The sequence below is a fragment of the Felis catus genome, chromosome B3 (assembly GCF_018350175.1).
Source record: "Felis catus isolate Fca126 chromosome B3, F.catus_Fca126_mat1.0, whole genome shotgun sequence".
In the NCBI taxonomy this organism is placed as follows: domain Eukaryota; kingdom Metazoa; phylum Chordata; class Mammalia; order Carnivora; family Felidae; genus Felis; species Felis catus.
The window spans coordinates 128,154,828-128,171,243 of NC_058373.1; the positions used below are offsets into that span (position 1 = coordinate 128,154,828).

The 16,416-nt window shown below is 36.1% G+C and overlaps 1 long non-coding RNA gene across 1 annotated transcript; it reads right to left on the reverse strand.

Moving 5' to 3' along the window:
* Positions 1-6,176: 6,176 nt before the first annotated feature.
* Positions 6,177-11,363, reverse strand: LOC123386351. Its single transcript, XR_006600138.1, has 2 exons — positions 11,288-11,363; positions 6,177-6,489 (listed from the first exon to the last, which is right to left on the reverse strand). It is a non-coding gene; the product is annotated as an uncharacterized LOC123386351 (long non-coding RNA).
* Between the last annotated feature and the right edge of the window lie 5,053 nt (positions 11,364-16,416).

Sequence of the window (16,416 nt, forward strand, 5' to 3'; positions counted from 1 at the left end):
AGAGACAGAATCTGAAGCAGGTTCAGCACAGAGCCCAATGCAGGGCTTGAACTCAAGAACAGTGAGATCGTGACCTGAGCCAAAGTCAGATGCTCAACCACCTGAGCCACCCAGGCATCCCTTAAGTTAAATTTCAGTATAAGTGTAAATATCAATATGGAGTCCTTACTGATATTTCCAAATCAATCCATCAACACATGAAATATTTCAACCTTCTCCCCTTGCTTGCCTATAACTCCCACTCCAGCAGTGAGACATTGATTTCTACCACCAGCAGATGGTACCTAACTAACTTACATCCATTTACTAAATTGTTCAGTTCCAGTATATATGTACATGTTTATATCAGTGTCTGAACTGTTAACCCATACCCTCATTGGGGAAAATTATCAACTAGAGTATAGCCCTCGTGTACGGTTTCTTTAGCCTTCAGTCTTACAGACACATTTCATTTCCTACGCTAAGGTCAACACCTTTCTTCCCTACCTTCTTTGGTGAGGTTGTTGTATACATTTGAAATAAATATAGATTCTATTGTAACATTTCACAATTCATCCTGGTGTTCCTGATTTCTTAATTTTTTTAAATTTTGCACACATTTTCAACTTTGTAACAACGCTTCGTACTTTAAAGTTCGATGGGTTTTAAAATATACCCGCCATTATAATATTACACAGAATAGTTTTATCATTGCAAATATCTGCTCTGTGTTCCTTTCAAATATCTTTCCATCTCTACAAATGCCTGGCAGTCTCTGATATTTTTACCCTCTCTATCGTTTTGGCTTTTCCAGAAGGCCATATAATTAAAACCAGATAGTATGCAACCTTTCAGAATAGCTTATTTCAATCAGCAATATGAATTTAAGTTTTATGAATGGATTTTATTGGTTTACTTGCTCATTTCTTTTTAGCAGTGAATAGTATTACAATTTATGGATGTACAACAATTTGTGCATACATTCACCTATTGAAAGACATATTGGTTGCTTCCAGTTTTTGATGATTATGAAGGAAGCTGCTATAAACATACACATACAGGGTATCATGTACACATAAGTGTTCAAATATATTGGGTAAATATCAAGTAGACTAACTACTGTACTGTATGGTAAAAATATGTCTAGCTTTGTGAGAAACTGTCAAACTGTCTTCCAAAGTAGCAATTTACATTCCTACCAGCAATGAATGAAAGAACCTGTTGTTCCAAATCCGTGCCAGCTTTGGGTAGATATTGTCAGATTTGGGGATTTTTAGCCTTTTTAACAGGAGTGTAGTACTATCTCATTTTAATCTGCAATTTGTTAATAAGAACTTATTGGTACATCTTTAATTATGATTATGTGCCATGCATATATCTTCTTTGTTGAGGGATCTGTCAGATACTTCGCCCATGTTTTAATTGGTTGTTTTGTTTATTGTTGATATTTAAGAGTTCTTTGCATATTTTGAAAACAAGTCTTGTATTAGATATTTTGCAAATGTTTTCTCCTAATCTGTGGCTTCATTTCCATTTTCTTAATTGTAATAAATTCTAACTTATCAATTTTGCTTTCATGGATCACGATTTTGCTGTTTTATTTAAAAACTCATCACCACATACAAAGTCACATAGATTTTCTTACATGTTCTCATACTAGAAGTTTTAAAATTTTGTGCTTTATATTCAACTCTATGATCGACTTTGAGGTTTTTTGTTTTTTTCTTTTAATTTTTGTTTTGTTTCTATTGTAAGGTCTGTGCCTAGTTCCTCACTGGCCCCCACAAATCTGAACATCAAATTGCTTCAGAATCACTTGCTGAAAGACCATCATTTCTCCATTGGATATTTTTGCTTCTTTACCCAAGATCAGTAGACTACCTTTATATGGGTCTGTTTCTGGGCTCTCTATCCTGATACATTGATCTATGTGTCTATTATTTTGCCACTAGAAAACCACCTGGATTATGTCACTCTAAAGTAAGTCTGAACTTCAGTCAGTGAGTGACCTCCAATTTTTTTCTTCAGTTTGGGTTGGCCATTCTTAGTCTTTTCCTTTCTCATATAAATTTGTAGAATCGATTGGTCAATACCTAGAAAATAGCTTTCTGGAATTTCAACTGAACTGATATTAAACCTACAGAACAAATAGGGCAGAATTAACAACTTAAAATATTGAGTCTTCCAATTTATGAACACAGAACATTAGCAATATTTAGATCTTTTATGCCTTTCATTAGACTTTTGTAGTTTTCTACATACAGATTCTATTCATATTTTGTTAGATATATATCTAAACATTTATTTTCAGGTACTATTATAAATGGTAGCCCCCCAATTGCAATGGGTCACTAATGGTATATAAGAAAGCAATTTGCTATTGTATGTTAATCTTTTATATTACAACATTGTTATACTCATTTAATAGGTAAAGGAGGTTTTTGGTGATTCTTTGGGATTTTCTACATAAACCATTGTGCTGTTATGCATAAAAACCATTTTATTTCTTCTTTTCTAACCTACATATTCCTTATTTTCTTTTATTGTCTCACTGTACTATCTATAACTTATGGTATAATACTGAAAGGAAATAAGAATGCTTTTTTCCCAGTGTTAGGGAGAGACTCTCTTACCACTAAGCATAATATAATCGATGGATTTAGTATTGTTTTATCAAGTTGAGGAAGTTCCCTTATATGTATAGGTTTCTGAAATTTTTAAAACATATTATTGTTGATGGGTATTGGATTTTGTGTAATTTTTTTCTGCATTAATTAATATAATCATGAGTTTTTTCTTCTTTAGTCTGTTGATGTGGTAAGTTACAGTGTTTGATTTTTAAATGTTGAACCAAACTGGCATCCTTGGAATATCTCATTTGTTTATAGAGTATAACATTTTTTATACATTGTCAAATTCAAGTTTCAAAAAAAATTTTTTTAATGTTTATTCATTTTTCAGAGACAGAGAGAGATAGAGCACATGGAGAGGTGGGGCAGAGAGAGAGGGAGACACAGAATCTGAAATAGGCTCTGGGCTCTTAGCTGTCAGGACAGAGCCTGATGTGGGGCTTGAACTCGTGAACCATGAGATCATGACCTGAGCCGAAATCAGAGGCTTAACCAACTGAGCCACCCAGGCGCCCCTTTAAGTTCAATTTTCTAATATTTTGTAAAGGAATTTTGGATCTAGGTTTATAAGAAATATTGATTTGTGATTTTGCTTTCTTGTAATGTCTTTGGTTTTGGTATTAAGGTAATCTTGCTCTCAGAGAATGAGTTAGGGAGTATTAGCTCCTGTTCCATTTGCTACAATTTCCCAGTAAAAACATCTGGGACTGGTGCTTTCTTTGGGGGCTATTAACTGATACAATTCCCTTAATAGATGCAAAGCTATTTCAACTATTTCTTTCTTTCTGTATGAATTTTGGTAATTTTTGTCTTTCTAGGAATTGATACATCTTTTTCTTTTTTCTTTTTTTTTAATTTTTTAGACGCTTATTTATTATTAAGAGACAGTGTGTGAGCAGGGGAAGAGCAGAGAGAGAGGGAGACACAGAATCCGAGGCAGGCTCCAGCCTCTGAGCTGTCAGCACAGAGCCCGACACGGGGCTCGAACTCACAAACCGGGAGATCATGACTTGAGCCAAAGCCCGACGCTTAACCACTGAGCCACGCAGGCCCCCCAGGAGCTGGTACATGGTATATATTATCTAAGTCATTGTATTTATTGGCATAGAGTTGTTCATAATCTTTTATTATCCTTTTATGTTTAGGAACCAGAAGTGATGGATGGTCTTCTTTAATTTCTGATACTGTTAGTATTATCTTTTCTCTTTTTCTCTTGGTTAGCTTGGCTAGAGGCTTACACATTTTATCGATCTTTTCAGAGGACCCGTTGATTTTCAAAGAAGCAACTTTAAAGCTGATACTTGTTCTTATTCTGAAGTTTACTTTGTCTAAAATTAATACTAGCTATTCCAGTATTCTTTTGATTGGGGTCACCATGTTATATCTTCCTGCATTCCTTTACTTCCATCCCAACAGTTTTAAATTTAAAACAGGCTTCTTGTTAACAACATATAATTGTATTTTTAGTCCACTCTGACAATTTCTGTGTTTGAATTGGTATATTTAGATATTCATATTTAAGCAATTATAGACATATTTGGATTAAGATTTGCTATTTTTAACATTTTCTATTCATTGCATTTGTTTTAATTTTATTTTTTTCTTTTTTTCTGATGTTAATTATGCATTTTATCTCAGTTTCTTAACATGTCTATTATACGATTTTTAAAAATTGTTGGTTAGCTTCAAAGTTTGCAATATACATTTTTAAATAATTTAAATTCCTCTTCATATAATACTATACTGTTCCAAGAGGAGTGCAATTGACTTCAGAGCAGTTCCAATTCTTCCCTTCCCTGGCCCTTATGACATTTCTGTCATTCATTTCTCTTATCAACTGGCTATAATATCCAACATATGGTTACTAGCATTACTTTAAATAATGATTCTGTTTAGTTAAATTGACAATAAGAACATAAATATTTTGTTTTGTCATCATGTTTTTCTTTTTTAACACTATTCTTTCTTTACTGTAGATCTGAGTTTTTAACCTAAGTAATTTTCTTTCTCCCTGGATCACTTCTATTTAACATTTTGCAGTGCAAATATGCTGGCTATGAAGTCCTATTAGTTTGTAATTTTCTGAAAAAGCTGTTATTTCTCCTTCATTTTTGAACTATAAGTTCACTGAGTATATCATTCTAGATTATTGGGTGTTTTTTCTGTTCACTAATTTAAATATTTTGCTGTGTTCTCTTCTTGCTTGAATAATTTCTGATGAAAAGTCCATGTTAATTTTTTTAACTCAGTTCCTCTGTAAGTAAGGTACACTTTTTTCTCTCTATATTCTTTAAAACTTTCTCTTTGTCTTTGGTTTTCTGCCATCTGTAGATGATACGTCCATGTGCCATTTTGGGTGGGTAACTCAGTGGGTGGTGCCTGACATTCCTTGATCTATAATTTGGTATGTGTTATTAATTTCAGAAATTTCACAGATACCATTTTCTTAAGCATTTCTTTGACTTTTTTTTTCCAACTTCCTCTTCTGACATTTCAATAACGTATATGTTCCACCTTTGGAAATTGTCCAGCACACTCACAAGTCTTTGATGGTCTATTTTTTTTCTTTTTCGTCCCATTTTTTTTTTTTTTTTTGCCTCTGTGTGTATCATTTTGGTATGTTTTTGTTGATTCTTCTTCAAGCTTATACATTCTTCCCCTGGCCACATTGAATCTACCATTTTGTTAGCCAAAGATATTCTTCATTTCTGTTATAGTATTTAACATATTATTCATAGTTATTTTACATTCCTTGTCTCATAATTCTGACATTTTCATATCTGAGTCAGATTCTGGTACTTGTTTTGCCTCTTCAGACTGTTTTTTACTTGCCTTTGGCATGCCTGGTTATTTAGTTTTTCAAAGTTTGTCATGCTTATCAAGTAATAAGAACTTGGAGAAGTAAGCTTTTACTGAGAGGATTTATGTTAATCTGACTAGGAGTTGGGTTGTGTTTGGTATTTGCTCTAGCTAGAAGTGCCAGAGATTTCAAATTCTTCTAAATATCTCTATTTTCTCTCCCCTGTTGACTTTGGACTTCTCTAAATCCTCCTACTCAGAGGGTCACCTGGGTGGCTCAGTTGTTAAGCATCCGAACTCGACTCAGGTCATGATCTCGTAGTCTGTGAGTTTAAGCCCCGCATTGGGCTCTGTGCTGACAGGCCAGAGCCTGGAACCTGCTTCTGTGTCTCCCTCTCTCTCTCTGCCCCTTCCCCATTTTCACTCTGTCTCTGTCTCTCTCTCTTTCTCAAAAGTAAATAAACATAAAAAAAAAATGCCCCTCCTCAGAGTCATGCAGGCTTTTCAGCTGAAAACCACTCTTACTACATTAGAGCTCTTTAGATGTGGTGGTAAGGTATGAAGAAGGGGAAAACATCTTTAATTTTATGATAATTCTCAGTATTTTAGTAGACATGAGTCTCTGGGCTGAGGCCTTGCAAGTTTTCTTAGGCCTCCTTACCCCCTTTTATGAGACAGGATGGCTAGAGGGACTGACTAGATGAGTTCACACCCAGAGAGAAAAAAATAGCAACAAAAAGATGAATACACAGGTAAACAAAAATGTCCTTGACTTCAAGGATCTTCCATAATGGATTAGTATATTTACACATATCCAGCGTATTTGTTCACGCCAGGGTGACTTTGCGTTTGATGATGAGAAACAGTTATCAAATGGATGACTTTAATGACATCTGCTTTAAGAGGATAATGTTATCTTTTGGGTTGGTTAGGAAGCAGTTGTCCCTTCCGTATGCTTTTTTATCCAGGTATACATCTTTAAAACTTCAGCATAAATCACAGCCATGTGATAGAAGGAGGTTGGATCGTGAATTGTTACGCAGAATATCCACTCACCGAGGAGAATCACCTCATGGAATTGCTGGATGAAGACAAATTACACTTAAGACACTGAAACTTGGGGATGTTTAAATTTAAATTCAATTCAATTTAAAGCAATATCATAAACTTAAACTACCAGTCAAGTGGAAAACTTACACTTTCCACAAGCTACAAAGTTATAAACCGGACTTTAAAAAGTAAATCAAAGTACTTTAAAAAATAAATCAAAGGAGAATAAAATAAATCTAATGTTGGCCATTTAGAAAGTTTATTCTGTGTCTGGGAAGAGGAAAACTACCTGAAAATGCATAAAAATGTGTCTTTCCTCCTCCTCTCATTACTGCCTCATCAGTTCATTCAAAAATGTTTATGAGGTTCCAACAAGATTCCAAGATAAGCAGTCTGAAATTTCAAAATTTGTGTTAACCAGAACACTGCATAACTATTCCTCTAACGAGCAAATGCTGAATTTAAAATCTCACTAGTGCCATCAATTACCCTCTATAAATACTCGTCTTGATCTGTGCAATCAGAGGCTGCATTTCTGATAAAATAAATCAACAGGATTATAAAAGGCTGACAAAAATTATTCTCTTTGTTTATATAATTATGGATGATGTTAGTTATTTTATCAGTAAAAAAGTAATGCATGCTCTGCATAGATTTGGAAGATATAAATATGTAATAAAAATATCACCTTACAAAATTTAGCTTACTTAGTTCAATGTAATAATCATCACCAAAAGATTGTGGGGCAGGTTAAAATGCATAGATTTCAAGGAATGTATGGGTGGCTCTGTGAGTTGAGCATCTGACTCTTGACTTCCACTCAGGTCATGATCTAATGGTTCATGGGTTCAAGCCCTGCATGGGGCTCCATGCTGACAGCATGCGGTCTTCTTGGGATGCTCTCTCTCTACCTCTCTCTCTGCCCTCCACTGCCGCATGCTCTCTCTTTCTCTCTTAAAATAAATTTATAAAAATTATCGACTTCTTGCTGCTGTATCATAACTGCCAATGGAACTTTTAATCTGGTTACTAGGAAGAAGTCTAATGAGATTATCTGAACACATTTCTCACTTTGCCTTGGATCTTGGACTTAGCTTCAGGTACTATCAGAAATGGTGATGATATTTCTTGGAAGATGGTGGTCTGGTCCCAGGGAAGGGAGGCCTTCTAGCAGGCACTCTGCATTCCCTTGTACCAAAGAGCCCAGGTTGTTTAACATTGAGAAGAGGACCATCCCTACCGCTATGTACAACCTAAAATCATTTTCAAAATATTCTCCTGCACCCATGCTGTAAAAGTTTCTTTTGCTCGTAAATTCTTCAGATTGCAGGTTCAAGTTTTGTGGAGTGAGATCATAAATTCAATATTATGCACATTGATTTCTAGGTGCCTTTGAGACCTTGAAGTGTCTAGTCGTCCATGGTATATATGTCTGAAACTCAGAGGAAGGATGTGAACTAGAGATAAAATTTTGTGAGTCTTCTGAGTATAGAAGAGTTTGTGAATGGAGAGTATACAGTAAAAGGAGAATAAGCTTTGGGACTATTCCTGAAAGAGTTGCGTATTTCACTTTATTATTATTATTATTATTATTATGAGAGAGAGAAAGAAATCACATGCGTGCACAAACAAGTAAGGGAGGGGCAGGAACAGAAGGAGAGAGAGAATCTCAAGGAGGCTGTATGCTTATCTGATAGCCCGGTATGGAGCTCGATCACAGAATCGTAAGATCCTGACCTGAGCGGAAACCGAGAGTCGCTTACGCACCTGAGCCACCCGAGAGCCCCAAATGTCACTATTTTAAAAAGCAGTAGAGGAGATGGAGCCTACACAGCACATGGGGAAAGGAAGCCAGAGGGGAAGATGAACATTTAGAAGGGGAGTACAAGGTCCTGATAATGAAGGGAAGAGAAACTTTCAGAAATGCATGAGAGGGTGAACTGTTGTAGTTGCTAAGAGTTCTGGTAAAATAAATACTGGAAAAATGCATTTCATATAGACGTCTCTCAATAAGTAAGCAAATTCTCATTATCCTTGGATCCTGTACTTGTGAATTCACCTAGTGTCTATGGCTTATTTGCAACCCCCCTCCCCCAATCAATATCTACAGTATTTTCACTGTCATTTGTGGGTATGTGCAAAACTGTGGATATGCTGCAAAAAAATTATTAGCCTATCACCCGTGTTCCTAGCTGAGGCTGAACAAGGCAATATTCTGCCTTCTTTGTTTCAGCTCTCATATCATAAAGTTGTCCTTTAGAAAGTTCTATCTAGTGCCACATTCTCATTTTTTGCTTTGTTGGTAGGAGTGGGGATGATTCTATTGTTTAAAATACCCTCCAAGCATAGTGCCAAAGGATTGTGTGATGTTACTTACCAAACTTGAGAAAGCTGGGATGTGCTAGACAAATTTCTTTCACCATTTTAGTGCTGTTTGTTGTGAATTCAATGTTAAAAAATCAACAATAATACTGAATAAGGTGTCTTTAAACCGAAACTACATTAAAACAGGTTATGTACTGATCCATTGATGAAAACCTTGTAACCAGAGGCTTACAGGAACCTAATCCTGTATTTCTCCTATGAATAGATGCCTCAGTTTCACCAGCTCATGTTTCATGGTGACATTGTAGAATGCAGCTGCCAAGAATAATGAGAAGCACATATATATACTAAATGAATTAATATAATTTTTAACAATTTTCAGTACCTATTTGTATGGTTGGGACAGAGAATTCACCATGACTATAAGAAGGCTAGTGTCGGGGCGCCTGGGTGGCTCAGTCAGTTGAATGTCTGACTTCAGCTCAAGTCATGATCTCACGGTCTGTGAGTTCGAATCCTGCATCGGGCTCTGTGCTGACAGCTCAGAGCCTAGAGCCTGCTTCGGATTCTGTGTCTCCGTCTAACCTTCCCCCGTTCATGCTCTGTCTCTCTCTGTCTCAAAAACAAATAAACATCATTTTTTTTTAAAAAGAAGGCTAGTGTAACTTTGATGTTATATTAAAATATTATTTTTTATATTAAAATATTCTTAAAATTTACTGAAATCTCCTTATTTTAGTACAAGCTTGGATTTTTTAATAGCAACTTTAATTTCAGTTGAGAATTGGAAAGCATTTACCTTTCAATATTTTGTTTTTATTTGGACTAACAAAGAATGCCAACCAGGTCATTACAATTGTCTGATACTTTCTATATTCCATTGTATAGGTTTTAGTCTAAATAAAATTATTTGGTTTAGCCTATCATAGAATAGACTTTTTCCAATTCTGGATAAAGAGTATCAAATTTACCATTTGTTATTTATCTTTATCTCTTTGTCCTCTGATTGTTTTCTTATGAATAAAATGCAAGGACACCTGGGTAGCTCAGCCAGTTAAGTGTCCCACTCTTGATTTTGACTCAGGTCATGATCTCATGGCCGTGACATAGAGCCCCGCATTGGGCTCCGTGCTGGGTGTGGAGCCTGCTTGGGATTCTTTCTCTCGCTCTCTCTCTGCCCCTCCCCAGCTTTCTCTCTCTTAAAAATAAATAAACAAACAAATAAAATAATAAGATGCAAAAAAAAATTGTACTATTGGATCCTTAAAGCTATTTTTAGCTATATTGTTCTGTAAAATCAATTTGGAAGCTTGTTTGAGGGACATATAGTTTAGGTCTAAAGGTTAGTCTTATATAATTTTATTTATTTATTTATTTATTTATTTATTTGTATTTATTGATTATTTTTTTGTTCTCAAGTTAGCTAACATACAGTATAGTCTTGGTTTCAGGAGTAGATTCCCATGATTCATCACTTAAAATACAAAATCCAATCCTCATCCCGACAAGTACCCTCCTTAATGCCCATCATCCATTTTCCCCACTCCCCCCACACCACCCCATTAAGCCTCAGGTTGTTCTCTGTATTTAAGGGTCTCTTATGGTTTGCCTTCCTCTCTGTTTTTATCTTAATTTTCCTTCTCTTCCTTATAGTCATCTGTTAAGTTTGTCAAATTCCACACATGATATGATATCTCTCTCTGACTGACTTATTTTGCTTAGCATAATACCCTCAGTTCCATCCACACTGTTGCAAAAGGCAAGATTTCATTGTTTTTCATCACTGAGTAGTATTCCACTGAGTACTATACTGAGTAATATATATATATATATATATATTCATATATATATCATATATGATATATATATCATATATCACATATATATCATATATCATATATCATATATCACATCTTCTTTATCCACTCATCAGTTGATGAAAATTTGGGCCCTTTCCATAATTTGACTACTGTTGAAAGTGCTGCTATAAACATTGGGGGTGCATGTACCCCTTTGAATCATCACTCCTGTATCCTTTGGATAAATTCCTAGTAGTACAACTGCTGGGTTGTAGGGTAGTTCTATTTTTAACTTTTTATGAGGAACCTCTACACTATTTTCTAGAGTAGCTGCACCAGTTTGCATCCCCACCGATAGTGCAAGAAGTCGTTCATTAGTCAGTCTCTCTCATATTTACATTTGTCAAATTTAGATTTAGGGCTTAAGCAACTATGGTATTAACCTGTGGGAAATAATGGTAGAGTGCATGGTTTTGTTTTCAAACTGCCTTTTCCTAAATAAATGAATAAATAAATAAAAACTTATAAGAATGCTTAATATTCAAATAGATTCTAATGGAGTTGCCTGGGTTCCACAGTGGCTGCGGTGCTCCAGGCACAACTCAGTGTGATCATTTTATCCAGTCTCTGTGTTGACACTTAAACTTTCAGCTCAATACCCTTAGGATCTGGAGGCCATAGCTTGAAACACATGGGGACACTTACATTGAAAATCATGCTGGAGTCAGAAGATATGGTTTTTAGCCTAAGTTTTGCTACTTATTGTTGTGTGACATAGGTGAGTCATTTTTGTCACTGAGTTCAGTATTCTTAATTCCGAAATAAGAATCCCAGTATCTAAAAACATAGTATCTGTGAAAAAACCTTTTAGATACTGTAGAAACTGGAAGTATTCTTTTTTTAATTTTTTAATGTTTATTTACTTTTGACAGAGAGACAGAGAGACAGAGCATGAGAGGGGGAAGGGCAGAGAAAGAGGGAGACGCAGAATCTGAAGCAGACTCCAGGCTCTGAGCTGTCAGCACAGAGCATAGCGCGGAACTGGAACTCAAGGTCCAGGAGATCATGACTTGAACCGAAGTCGGACGCTCAACCAACTGAGCCACCCAGGCGCCCCAAAACTGGAAGTATTCTTGAAACATTGCTAGATATATGAATTTAGGCATAATCTAGAATATTTTTCCCAAAAGTATCAGTCTTATAAAAATATGACCTAACTGCATATTTCAGGAGAGAGAAGTGTCTGTCTTCCTGAATACTTAAGTCATTCTAATAGCCAATTTTTTTCAAAGAATATTTGGATTCAATTTATCCTTCAGTTGTTAATCAGGCTTGAAGACAGTGCTCTTTGGAAGAAATGTTTTGTAGTAGGAAAGGCCATAAAACTCTGATAAAAAACCAAGGCTGTTTTCTAGGGAATTTTAGCAATGATCATTGATTAATATCTCAGCCGTAAGTATTATAAACCATCAGGTGAATACCCCTAGTCAAGCTGGGCATCGAGGGACCAGAGCCAAAAATGAGGTTGTTTTATAATCCATGGCCAAAAGATCAGTCTCAGGCCACCAACACTTAATGGACTTTTTGTCCTTTTACTTGTTATTGTTTTCTCCTCCAAATGTAGTATAAAAAAACATTTTGTACCTTTCCATTTCTTTTAATATCCCCAATGAAGAGTTATTTCTGCCATTATGCCATTCTGCCCTGTGAATATTCTTATTTGGCCATCTACTCTGATCACCTATTACATCTCCATAAAAGAAGCAAAATAACTACTTCTCTCTAGAGGTAGCATCTTTATAGTGTTTCTTAGTTTGACATCCTGTGTATCAATCTTCTCTTCCTATCCTTTCAATTCACACTTAAATTCGTATAATTTGCTTCAGTTTTTAGAAACTACTCATTATCAACAACCAATGGAAAAAAGAGGGCACGCGTTTTTCACTGTATGTCATAAATGAAAGCTCATCTGGTGTATTCTAATATATGCCTTGCCTATTCTTAGGATAAATTTCCCGTTTATTTACTACAGAGAGATAGCAGATAAGTGTTAAATGTATATTATTTTAAATTTTCAAATGGCAAAGGGTAATTTTTCCCCTATTAAATCACTGTTTTTGTATCCACTTCCTGCAAGCATAAGCTCAGGAAGTGATAAAGTTGACACAGTTGTTGATGGATTTTTCAGCCATTCGTGCCAAGTTGTTTCCTGGTGCCAAACACAATGGAGCAGGAAATATGGCACGTGACCAGAAAACTCTTATTGTTTTAAATAAGTTTTCTCTCTCACTGTGGCTCTAAGCAGAATTTCCCAGAATATTTAAATATTTCTTCACTATGATGGATGAGCCTACAAATGTTCAGATAGTTATCTTCATGCATAGTTTTCTTGTTAGCTTAACACTTAGAAGCTCCAAATTATGAAATAGTCCAAGAAATTCATGATAACTCTCCTCAGAACAGATTAAATACGACATATTTTTGGAAGAGAGGATTTGATCAAATAGAAAAGCAAAAATGTCTCAATATGATGAAGTTTTGGGGTGATGGTGGGGTGGTCTGGAGCTGATGGCCGAGAAAGAATCCTTGAAGACATCTTTGGTGCAAAAAGGTAATTTTATTAAAGAACGGGGACAGGACCCATGGGCAGGAAGAGCTGCACTGGGGTTGTGAGAGGAAACTTATTACATACCCTCGGGTTGGGAGGCGGTCAGGGATAAAGTAAGTCTCTAAGGAATTTTGGAAGCAAGGTATCCAGGACCTAGAGGGGCTAGCTGTTGCTAAGGAAATGCCATTTATTGCCTTTTAGTAAAACCTCTGTCATGAGACCGTTCAGATGTATATCAGGAGGCCACAAGCTTGGAGTATGATTGTCAGCATATATCTTGGGGCAGTTGAGATAAAGGAAGTAGACTTACAGAATCCTCGAGATTGGGATAATGTTAAGCTAAGGTTCTCTTTTGCCCCCGGCAAAGTGTCATCATCCAGGTGGTGGAGCTCATGGAGGGAGGTCACTCTGTGGGTTTCAGGGACTTGTCAATGGACTGTAGGAAGTAAGAGAATTTAAGTTTTCATTTGCCTTAGTTTCCCACATCACCATGGCAAGCACTTAAACCCCTTTCCTTTGTTCTTGGGTAGCCAGGAGTGTCCAAGGAACATCACAGATGTCCCACCGGGAGGTGGGGAGGTGCTCCTAGCCTATACTTTGCCCTCAGCTTGTCCCATGCTCCCTCATCAAATATAATTCTCATGACTTTGATTTCATTTAAAGTAATTATCAACCTACTTATTAATGTTTTATTGCAATGTTCCTTATTATATGCAATGTTATATTCAACAATTAATATCTAATGTGATAAACCACAAATTTTCACTATAAAGTCTTATAGATCTAATATATCTCCTGGGTTTTGCTTCTAAGAAATACTTTGCAGGATGCTCAGGTATCTGTTGTTTTTATAGGACCAATTGGTGCCAAACATTGGATTTTTTTCCCATCTTCATCCCCAAATGTTTATTAATTTATAAAAAGTGTTTTCTTCCTGTCCAAAGATCTCAAACACTTGTGACTTTTTGGCTATTCTTTTGTAGTTAGCATAAATTTGGCTTGAATAATCATTTGTATATTTTTTTTTCCTCAGAGTGGAATTAAAGTTTATAAGAACACCGCAATCAAGTAAGTCAGCAGCCAAATGCAGACTTTAAAAAGATTATTCATGTTGCATAAGGGTCTTTTCAAGTGCAAAGACCACATCATAATTTAATGTGCGAGCTGTTTAAATGAGCATTCTAAAACTCAAGCCTGTGGAATTACTTTACTTTACACTATTCCCAACTGCAAGGACATAAATAGATCATAAGCTAAGACTTCGGAAGCCCTTATTTTCTCCTGAAAGAAACATCCTACCTGGATTATTTCTTTAAGCAAACATGGTCACTAAACAACTGTCTTGTAAATGTTTTGGTCTACTAACGGTCAGATCCTGGGTGTAGGCAGCTTTAAGAAAATAACCAAACAAATAAGCAAACAGACATTTTATGGGCAGGCCATAGTTCTGTTGGTAAAGATGAAATGTGTTCAGATTCACAAAGTTCAATAGCATGTGAATATTGTTATGTTTTAAGAAACATTATGAAAACAAATAAGTAAGCAAGGAAACAAAATAAAAGCCTTCTTTAAAAATGAAAATTTGGTGGAAAAGATAGGGGTACCTGGGTGGCTCAGTTGGTTATGTGTCTAACTTCAGTCTAGGTCATGATCTCTGGGTCTGTGGGTTTGAGCCCCACGTCAGGCTCTGTGCTGACAGCTCAGAGCCTGGAGCCTGCTTCAGATTCTGTGTCTCCCTCTCTCTTTGCACCACCACCCCCCCCCCTTCTCTCTTTCAAAACTAAATATACATTAAAAATTTTTTAAAGAAAGAAAATTTGGGAAAAAGATGATATACCACCATGGTGAATACATTGCATAATTGAACTGATTTACCATAAAGTTTTAACTTTCTATTCATCTCCTTTCATCTCTAAATTCACTATGAAATATCAGGAAGATCAGAAAAGAGACACAAAAAATTAAGGGTGGAAGAAAAGAGAGGGAGGGAGACAGAGACAGCGGTGCATTTATATCCTTTTCTGTGTTTTCCTGAATGTGGTGAACACAGCAGACACAAAAGAACAAGGCAGCTCAATTCTTACTAAAGAGAAAGTTGTCACTGCCTTAAACAAAGCAGATATCACCCATTACTGTAGAATGATGCACCAACAAAGGGATCAGACTGTGGAGGTTGCATCTGTTTGCCCCATATTTTAACTTTATTTTGGTGTGCTGACATTTGGAGTGGCTCTGATTGGTCTGGAATTAGCCCTCTTATCATGTGAAACATCTGTACTGTATTGTTCCAAGGGATTAGCTGCCCACTAGGGATTTTGTGAAGTCAGGACAATAGAGGTCATTAAAGGTGCAAACATTTATTTTCCGGTCTCTGGTTCAGCAGGGGAAAGCTATGTAGCTGATGAATTTTTTTTTTTCCTTTTTAATCCAAAGCTCAGCATTCTTGCAAATATAATGAAACAAGAGTGATCCAAGCTGGAGTTGTTAGACTGGAATTGATGACTTTAGGAATCCAGAATTATTTGCTGGCCAAAAAGAGGAAAGAAGAAAACATGAGATTCTATGTCAAAGTTATGAGTTGAAAGCAAAGAGCATGTCTTTCAAGAGTGGTGCCTGGTGATTCTGAGTGGGATACCCGGAACGATTTTGCATGATATTGCAAATTAAACATTAAAAAATAATAAAAATAATAAAAAAATAAAATATGAGTTTTCTCCTACAGTTTTGTGGCTTGCAATCAATGTTTTCTTTTTCTCCCTTTCATCTGGTACCCCTGATTCCATCAACTGTCCTCCCTCCAAGTCTTCTGACAGTGTAGTTATAACTTAAAACATGGTGATAGTTAAGATAAAATCTGAGACACAACAGAGTGTGGAAAAATGAGTTTCCTAGTGTTATGGGTTGAAATCTGTCTGCCCCCCAAACATGTTGAAGTCCTAACCTTCACTACCTCAGAATGTGACCTTATTTTGAATAGAGTCTTTACAGATGTAATTAATTAAGATGAGATCATACTGGAGGAAGGGGGGCTGCTGATCCACTGACTGGTGTCCTTATAAGAAGACAACTATGTGAAGGCAGAGGCACACAGGACAACAAAAACATATTGGGGTTACTCAGCTGCAAACCAAGAGAAGACAAAGATTGCCCGCAAAGCTCTGGAAGCTAGGAAGAGGCAAGATACCAGAAGGAGCATGGCCCCGCTGACACCTTGATTTTGGATGTT